Source organism: Triticum dicoccoides, chromosome 4A (genome assembly GCF_002162155.2).
Source record: "Triticum dicoccoides isolate Atlit2015 ecotype Zavitan chromosome 4A, WEW_v2.0, whole genome shotgun sequence".
Classification (NCBI taxonomy): domain Eukaryota; kingdom Viridiplantae; phylum Streptophyta; class Magnoliopsida; order Poales; family Poaceae; genus Triticum; species Triticum dicoccoides.
Window position 1 is genome coordinate 746,176,358 of NC_041386.1, and position 9,073 is coordinate 746,185,430.

The following is a 9,073-nucleotide window of genomic DNA, read 5'->3' on the forward strand; positions in this document are numbered from 1 at the left end:
CCCCGTCGCCGAGGAGGAGCTCGCGCTCGGGGAGGACGAGGAGACGGCCGCCGCCTCGCTCCCTCCCTCGCACCCGCCTCCCTTCCTCTTCCTCCCGCCCCTAGCGCCGCCACTGTTGCCTCCTTCCCCGCCGCCGTCCTCCTCCTCTCCTCACGTCCTCCTCCTCCCACTCCTGCCACCGCGCCCACCCGCTCCCCGAGCCAGCGCTGTCTCCTTCGCCCAGGCCGCCGGATCCCCGTCGTCGTCCTCGCGCCTACACCGCTCCCCGAGCCAGCGCCATCTCCTTCGCCCAGGCCGCCGGATCCCCGCCGTCGTCCTCGCGCCCACACGGGAGGTGCTCCGCATCGTCCTCCCATCCGGCCAGATCCGCGCTGCAAGGCCTCCCGCGCTCGCTCGCGGCCCTCAGTCGTGGCTAGGGTTTCGGGCTAGGGTTTGCCCCCGCGCGTCGTCGATCGCCTCCTCGCTAGCTGGACGCCGCCGACCACGAAGCCGGTCTTCCCTAAGCGCGCGCCGCTGTATGGTTCGCCAAGATGCCGAGGCCCAGGAGGAGCTCCAGGCCATCGAGGCCGCGTAGGCCGCTGAATCCGCCAGGCGTTGCCACCTCCCCGACTGGTCCAAGACGCCAGCCCCCCGTCCCCGTCCGCCCACGGCCCAACCCAGTCCCTGCGGCCGTGTGTGCCTTCTCGTCGTCGTGGGTGCTCTCGCCCCCGCTTGCCAAGGTGCGGCTCCCCCTCTTTTGCCTCCCATGTTCTACTCCAAAATGCTTCTTTTATCTATCTTGAAGCTTCAGTTTTGCATCTTTTGAGTAGCAAGTTCCCTGAATTTTATTTGAAGCTTCAGTTTTGCATCTCAAGTATGATTGAAATGCACATTATAATGCACAGAACATTCAAATCACTGAATGAATTCATAAAAATGGAAAAAAGGCAGCAAGGAGGGAGTGGATATTTTTGCATCTCAGGTCTGAATGAGATGCACATTATAATGTCAATATGTCATCAGATTAATTGGTTTCTTGGGGTCCTAATGAGTTTTCTGTGAAAAACTAGCTTAAATGGCAGCAAGTTTTGAATACAGTGTATGTTCTGTAGTTCCTTTAATAAGATCACTGAATACAAGTTTTTGGGGTCCTTGTATTGTTTATAATGTTTATCACTGCAATTTCATGATCCAATAGTTAGGAGTAAGTCTAAGATCATTTGGTTACAGAAATTTGATATTGACTGAACATCAACTTGACAGATCAAAACCTGACGGAAATTGACAGGTTCTGAACATCAACTTGACTGAACAAAGATCTTGACTAAAAGAACTTGTGCTTGGTCCTATGCATCTACTGTTTTGTTAATAGATCTTTTTTGTATCTTTCATTCTGTCTTGCCTCACGCCACCCATCTAGAGAGATGGGGGCCGCGCGCGGCGAGGCCGACGGAAGGCCGCCAGCGCGCTGATGGTTTCTGAGAAGAAGAGCAGGAAGCTGTCCTTCACCCCCAGCAAGGACCCCGTCCGGCGCCTCACGCAGATGGCCTCGCTCACACCAGCGCCGTCTTCAGCAACGACCTCACCTATGTGCCCAGCATGGCGCCCCGGTCCGCCAACCAATCCGCCCTCGTGGCAGAAGGGATGCAGGTCAGACGCCTCCTCCAATTCCACCACCCGATCTCCATTAAATTCAGTGTCACGACGCAATTTCAGTTTTGCTGAAGCTTGGGTGCCATCTCATTTCAGGTGCTGCCGAGGGAGGATGCAGAGACATTGAGCCTATGCAAGAGGATGATGGAGCAAGGGGCCTCTCCTCGTCGTCTTCAATTCGGTGGAAGGGTTAGTACTATCTGCACAATTCGCTGCTCATTTCTGATCTTGTTCTTAAGAATCATTCAAGCACTGATTATTGTGTGGAATTTCTTGGACAGATTCATGGTCGAGGCAGACAGGCACATCAAGGATCTAACCATCATCACCGAGTACGTCGGCGAGGTTGACTACCTTCGAAACTGTGAGCGCGACGGCAGCGACAGCATGATGCCTCTGCTCTCCACTGAGCCGCCGTCCAAGGGCCTTGTTATCTGCCCCGACAAGCGGAGCAACATTGCACGGTTCATCAACGGGATAAACAACCACACGCCGTAAGTATTCTCTTCCTCTGATCATCGTGCATTTTATGCATTGATCGGAACCATGTCTGAAAAATTTGCGTGACGATGACCATTGCAGGGAAGGAAGGAAGAAGCAGAACCTCAAGTGTGTGCGGTTCGCAATCGACGGTGAATCCATTGTCTCCTGGTGGCCAACAGGGACATCTCCAAGGGGGAGAGGTTGTACTACGACTGCAACGGTGACGAGCACGGGTACCCAACTTGCCATTTTGCATGACACATGAGCTGCTTCCCGCTGGCCACCGGGTGCAGCAGGGCGCATCAGGCTGGGCCTCCTCTTCTCCACCCCCTCTGGGGCTCCTCGGCCCGTGTTCTTGTTGAGCACCAGGCCCTTCTACCCCGCCGCCGGCGCCGCCTCCTTGTGAGATCCTGACCATGGTGAGCTCCCCCGCCCTCCCCTCCCACCCCTGCATGTTTTATTTGTGCGCCACTGCCATGTCAGAATATGAGAGATGCGAGAGGCTACAGCTGGGAGGGGATTACTACTACTTAGCTGTTGATGTGATTTGTATGTTGTTGCTGCTCTGATCTGATTTGTATAATAAGGGAACAACACTTATACTTAGATATTAGTGGTAGTATTGTGTTGTTCCTGTAGAGAGATTATTGCTGCTTATATAGATAAGGCTGCTACTACTTGCAGATTGTTGTTAATTTCTTTACCTTATGTAGCTGCTAATGCACTGGATTTTGTTATTGTTGCTCATGTATGTTTGTTGCGACGCTGCTGCTGATGGATTCATTTTCACGTGAGACGAACACATCAGAACGCGGTATTGTTAAATCTGTCCATTATATTCAGCCTTGGTTTTCAGTTTTAACATCTTCATTGTTGCTATATGATGGTTGGATTATGGGGTGCATCTGCTGTTTCAATAGTGACCTATTAGTTATTCTGCTAAATAGTTACTAAATAATTGTTTCTGATAAACACGATGTCTTTCTTACATAGGTTGTTTGATGCATTTGTGCTCGTCGGCGGGATGGTGCAAGGCGCAACTCCGACGCGGTTCCTTGCCGGTTGGACGGCGTTCAGGCGCAACCTGGTGCCCACTGAGTACTGCCTCGGCTACAACCTCCCTTGGTGAGCTCCATCTTCCTCTTGCTCATCTGCTTCGGCTACTGCATTGGACATGGTTGTGGCTATATTGATGTGGTGCTCGTCTGGTTGATGCTCTATTCCATGCTCATGCATCGGTTCCTACTTGAGCTCTTTAGTTGTAGATGCATGCTATTCTAGGGTTTGCAGGCTGAGTTCATGTTTGGTTTCTATCATAGGAGTTCCTGTGATGATCTGGTTTACATGTGGATGCTCTGGATTTGCTAAATTGACCAGTAGTGTTCGTGCTAGGGCGACGATGATTAACCTTGACTGAAATAAGCGTGCCTTTGAGCAATCGAGGCACCCGTGGGTATCAAGCTGGATCCTCCCTCTTGTCTCTAGAGTCCTTTTTGATCCTGTGATACTTGTTGTTCTGCCCTTGGATGGTCATTCTTGTTGAGTGATAACCAGGGCAACTCCACTGTATCCATCAAGAAATAAGAGAAGAAGGCTCCACCCAGCTCTCTCAGAGATCAGCGACTCTCGGCCGTCGGATCGATTTTTTTGATGCGTTCTGGACTGTTGGATATCGCTCCCCGTCGATCTCATTTGTCGGATCAAAAAAAGTTACTGCTGGAATGAATAGTTACCGTCACGTTCATGCCACCGTGCGCGAATAGCCTGCCCAGCCGAGGGCATTTTTGCCATTTCACGCTTATGCGTATAAAAGGCGGCCGCTCCCGTGGAGATGACCTAGCCGCCTCTCTCCTCGGCTACAGCCTCCCTTGGTGAGCTCCATCTTCCTCCTGCTCCTCTGCTTCGCCTACTGTGTGACACATGGCCGTGGCTGTGGTGCTCGTCTGGTTGATGCTCTATGCCCTACTCATGCATCGGTTCCTACTTGAGTTCTGTAGTTGTGGATCCATGCTATTTTAGGGTTTGCAGGCTGTTGTTCATGTTTAGTTGCTATCATAGGAGCTCATGTGATGCTCTGGTTTACATGTGGATGCCCTGGTTCAATAGCTATGCTCCTGGATTTGCTAAATTGATTAGTGGCGTTTGTGCTAGGGCAATGATCATTAACCATGGCTGAAAAAGTGTGCCTTTGAGCAATCCAGACACTTGTGGGTATCAAGTTGAATCCTCCCTCTTGTTTCTAGAATCCTTTTTGATCCTGTGATACTTGCTGCTCTGTCCTTGGATGGTCATTCTTGTTGAGTGATTACCAGGGTAGCTCCACTATATAAACAGATCGATCTGGTGATAAGAGAAAGGGGTAGGTTATATGATCGAGGAAAGTCAGATCTGAGCCCACTATGCAATGAACCCTGGATCCTTTTTATTTGTATTTAAAGGTGTTACTTATTTATGCTCTCCGGTGTTTATAGTCGTCTTATGTAAAGATTTCTTCTCTCTCATACCTTTATTGCATATGAGTTGTTCTTGATCTTTTATTGTTTGTTGTTGGTCCTTGATTTAATCTGGTTAAGAGTAAGCTGCACTTTGTTATACTAGAAAGACATGCTCCCAGCAAGTTATAGGGTCCTCTCTTGCTGCCTTAAGTTTGTATGGTAAAGTATGCATCATGTGTGCCTCTGTTTTGTTTCCCTCTTGTATTCCTATGTCTTGCTTCACATATCATGCCACGTCACGGCTCAAAAAAAAAACATATCATGCCACTTGATATATGCATGGTTGTTGGTGATCGGACGCCACCACCGCCGCCGATGCCATCGTGGCTCTTGCCGCTGTCAAACATTAAGTAAGTCGTGACCTTCTCTTTTTTTGCTTAGTGATATGTGCATGGTTGCAACTACTCTACTGATTACAAAAGGAACATGAGCATGGCAGAGGTTGATTACAAAAGTTTTCTTCGTTCTTTCATGTTGGAGTCAGTGGCAATACCTTGCCAGTTAAATTACCTTCTTTCCTATTAGAAAGCAGTGTATGCTCTCTAGCTACTTAATGTTTTCTTTCTTGGCTGTAGTTTATTTCATATTTGTAGTTTCAAAATGATATGTCAAACATGCTCTAATTTTTTCATGCCATTAGAGATTTTGGCTCATATTACTTCCTCTATGTTTATGGTTGGGTAGTGGTGCTTTACTGATTAGGTATTCTCAATCATGTATCATATCTATGTTCAAAAATATGTTGAAGTCAGTAGCTGCGACCGTGGTTCGGCCTGCAATTCCTGTTGGCTATGCTGATGGCCCTATCGCTGTGATTGACGCCGATGTCCTTCTGTAGTGACAGATGTTGCACGCCAGATAGGTCTCGACGGCGTGCAATATTTAGTTTTAGCTTTATTGTGTGAGTTTTTTGTGTTTTTCTGGTTTTCCATTGGTCCTAAATTGTACATCGAAATCAGTGTAGATGTATTAAGAAAGATGAGCTACTATGTAGGCATTATTTTTTTTGTTATGTACCTGGTTACTTAATAATCGTTCTTAATATTGAAAAGGGACAGAAATAAGCTGAGTATTTGATCTGACTTGGTAGTGTTTGCCGGTTAACACATCTATGTCATTAGACCAGTTATTTTTTCTTCTCACAGTTTGTCATTTAGAATGATTTTTTAGAGGAACCAGGAACTGGTTCCTGATTCACTTTGTCCTCTTTGTTGATGATCCTTCTCTTCCTATGGTTATGCAGGCTTGAGTCTCAGTTTGATCTTACAGTTCTACGGCTCAAAGGTTGATGACTGCCATGAGGCACTACCCAGTTAAATCTTCGTAAGTTGTTGAGCATGAACTTTTCTTCTTAATTATTTTCATCTTCTTAGCCTTGCCACATCATCTCTTGAAAATAGTTTGAATCCATCAATTGTGTGCTCTGCATGTGCAATTCATTGAACCGTAAGATTAAAACCTTCATAAGGTGTAGCCCTGTCTCCAACTACCTTCTGAATATTAACATTTTTTTGGAAAAAGAAGAAAGATTGAATCATAGGCGCTACTACTACTGTTTCCTGCTGCCGCTAGCTGTTGCTCCTCCTCCTGCTGCTGCTCCATGCACTATTGGCCCGCCTGCTGCCCGTCGCTGCTACTGCTGAGTGCTGGCCATGGCCGAGCGGCTGTTTGTGTGTGTGTGTGTGTGGACGGTTGCCCCTGGTTTTTCAGTTTAGTCATGTAACAGTCATGTGCTGCTATATTTCATTCCCTTGTGAAATGAATTGTTTATGTGTATGAAAGTTTTTAGAATATCACAAAAATGTTCAGTTTTAGTGTCCAGTTCACTGCCAATTCTCTTATTGCTTTTGTCGTGACCATGCAAATCAATTATCCCGTGGATTGACTACGCCTTTCTTACCTTGCATTGGTTTTTTTTTGCTGTTTGTGATATAGTAAACTCATCTATCATGGATGGTTACTTTGATTTTTTAGATGTAAACAGTTTCTCAAACCTTCCTACTAACTTGACCATTACCTGCTTAATTACAACGTTTGGATCGGTACCTTCGCACCAAGGCGCATAGCCGGCTTGCCGCAAGTACACCTATGCCGCCGCCTCCCCGGGGGACTGCAAGGTGAAGTGGACGACCGAGGAGGAGCCGCACGGTGGGGCTGGGCTCTCAAGTGGGAGGCGGAGCTCGCCTCCCCCCAACGACGTCAGCTTTGATCACAAGTGGAAGTGGGAGCCCAACTCCAAGCCCGGTGCCGCCAGCAAGCCCAAGACCAAGCTCGAGGAAGACATCGAGGATGACAAGAATAAGCTGGCGATGAAGTGCATGCACATCGACGAGGTCCTCGCCGGCTGCGATGCCATCCGCAAGGTACTCAGTACAAAAGATGAACTTTTTTGGGGGGTTTCCAGTAGATTTCTGACTGGTTACAATAGTTTAAAGACTGCAGTGGAATTTGAATATAATGCCAAGTCAACTTACTCAAAGTTTGCATACTGCCAAGTCAATTTACTCCATTCTTAAATGAATACTGCTAAGTTCCACAGATGCATGAGTAGATTTAAGAGAAAGATTGCAGTAGCTTAAAATGGAACTTCACTTCACTGTTTTGTAATATTCAGTAGCTTAAAGATTGCAGTAGATTTTGACTTGTGCAGTACTGAAACTTGCCTTGTTAGATTGTTAACTTGCTTTTATACTTTCTTGATTGTGTTAATTTTTTGGAGTATTGTATCTCATGCTTAGTGTTGCACCAAGATTCAGTATCTTGAACTACTCCAGGAGATCATCTTAATTCTGTAAATTCTATGTAGTAGTTTCAGTTGTTTTACAACAACAGTACTCTTGCTTGCATATCCTTTCGTAAAACAATTAATTTACTTGACTTTCCTCTACAGGATGATGACTATCTAATGGTGATTCCCTATTCCCACATTTTTTGCCCTCATCTGCCCCTGCAATTTACCATCACAAGACATGTCTGGGCAGCAAGTCTCTTGTGATGGTTACTTTTAATTCGTTGTTACAATTGTTTGATGGTTTGCTTGTTCCAACCTTGATATCTGCATTTAGATTCCCGTTGTTGTCTTTGTAGTGGGAAGGTACCACCTGGTGGTATGTTGCTATTTTCACTTTGTTTTGAACAAGGCATGTATAGATTTCAGATTTTAATTCCTATCTCTCTGTCGTAAAAAGGAATGTATGGTCCTGTGTTTTATCTCTGGTCGTATGAAAGCACCGAGCTTGATTCTGTCTTATAACTTCAGTCCCATTATGTTTTGCTTCTAAAACAATTGGTTGTCTGCACATGCTATTCCTGGGCTCTTATCGACGAATTGTTACATGTTTTGTCTAAACGTTCTGACCGGCACCCTCACGCCACGGCGCGAACCCGATCTAGTTATATATTAGAGAAGGGTTTGGATAGAATATGCTGCTAGTTCATTTTTTTAAAATATAGTACAATGTCATGTTTCCTTAACTTCTTTTCTATCATTTGGGTCAATAGCTAGTGACCATCAACCGTTCTACCATGATATAAATTTTAGAAGTTCGTAAAATAACCATGAATAAAAAATATGTAATACATAAAATCCTTTAATATGAGATATTTGATTTGTCAGTGATAAAATGAAATAAAACTCGCATATGTCTCATGCAGTTTTCCTTATTCCTAACTAAATTATTTCAAATTTAGATTCCTTAACGAGGAGGCTGACTTTCATACGTCTTCTTCTTTTTAGATATTTTACATACTTAGGCGCCATACAAAATAGTTTCACTAATTTATGAATGAATGTCAATGACAGGTACTTAATCATTATTGATGACATATGGGATATAGAAACATGGAAAATAGTCAAGCTCGCTTTGGTGCATAATAATTGTGGAAGCAAAATAATTACAACTACTCGTATACTCGAATTTGCCACAACGACCGGTGAAGTATATAGGTTACAACCACTTTCTCCTGATTTATCCGAGGATTTATTTCATAGAAGATTATCTGGTGGTCAAATAAAACGGCTTGATCATCTGCGAGCAGAGGTAGATAAAATTTTACATAAATGTGGTGGTGTACCATTAGCTATAATCACAATAGCTAGTTTGCTTGTCGGCAAACCTGTGGAGTTTTGGTCTAAGGTGTACACTTCAATTGGTTTTGGGCATGAAGAAAACGAAGATGTGGAGAACACGAGAAAAATACTTTTATTTAGCTATTATGATCTACCTTGTCACCTAAAGACTTGCTTATTGTATCTGAGCATATATCCTGAAGATCATCTGATTGAAAAAGATAGTTTGATACGGAAGTGGGTTGCCGAAGGTTTTATCCATGAGGAACCAGGGGTAGGACTATTCGAGATTGGTGAGAGGTACTTCAACGAGTTGGTAAACAAAAGCATGATAATGCCGGTAGAGCAGCCCCAGTATCTTAGCATAAAAATGGGTGTTGGCATCGTAACTTGG

General features: G+C 45.3%; 1 pseudogene; it reads left to right on the forward strand.

The window, feature by feature from the left end:
* Nucleotides 1-530: 530 nt before the first annotated feature.
* Nucleotides 531-7,863, forward strand: LOC119284428 (annotated as a pseudogene).
* Nucleotides 7,864-9,073: the final 1,210 nt, after the last annotated feature.